Genomic DNA, 615 nt, shown 5'->3' with positions numbered 1-615 from the left:
CTGTGGGAATTCAATAACAACTCAATCAGTGTCATCAGTAAGCCCAACCATTACAGAAACTCTCATAAAACTGTTGGCCATGTCTCCTCTAAATTATTCTTATGTTCATAATTTGTGCTCAGTTACCCTGTGCTCATGCTTTAAAATACTTGAAATTCTTCCAGTGAGCTAGGTCTAAAGATCTTTGCTCATGCAGCTCCCCCTTCCTAGAAATGCCTCCCCTTTTTCATAAGTCCCCTGCTCATCCTTCAAATCCCAGTGCAGACAGAATCCCCTGTTTTAGATTTTCCTGACCAACTCCACTGAACAGATATAACCCCTTCCTCTCCTGGCAAACTGCTGTCCTCTGCACACAATTCTGTTATCTCCAGCACCATTGCTGGATTCCTCACCTAGTTCCCCTGCCACATTTATATAATGGACAGAGTGTAGGTATTTGTCACCATCGTGTCCCTGGGTTTCCCTGGTGGCTAAGATGGCAAAGAATCTACCCACAATGCAGGAGACCCAGGCTTTATCCCTGGGTTGGGAAAGATACCTTGGAGTAGGAAATGGCAACCCACTCCAGTATTCTTGCCCGGAGAATTCCATGGACAGAGGAGCCTGGTGGGCTAC

Source organism: Bos grunniens, chromosome 25 (assembly GCF_055505025.1).
Source record: "Bos grunniens cultivar Pamir isolate PY7600 chromosome 25, Bosgru_T2T1.0, whole genome shotgun sequence".
NCBI lineage: Eukaryota > Metazoa > Chordata > Mammalia > Artiodactyla > Bovidae > Bos > Bos grunniens.
This window is presented reverse-complemented; position numbering follows the sequence as displayed.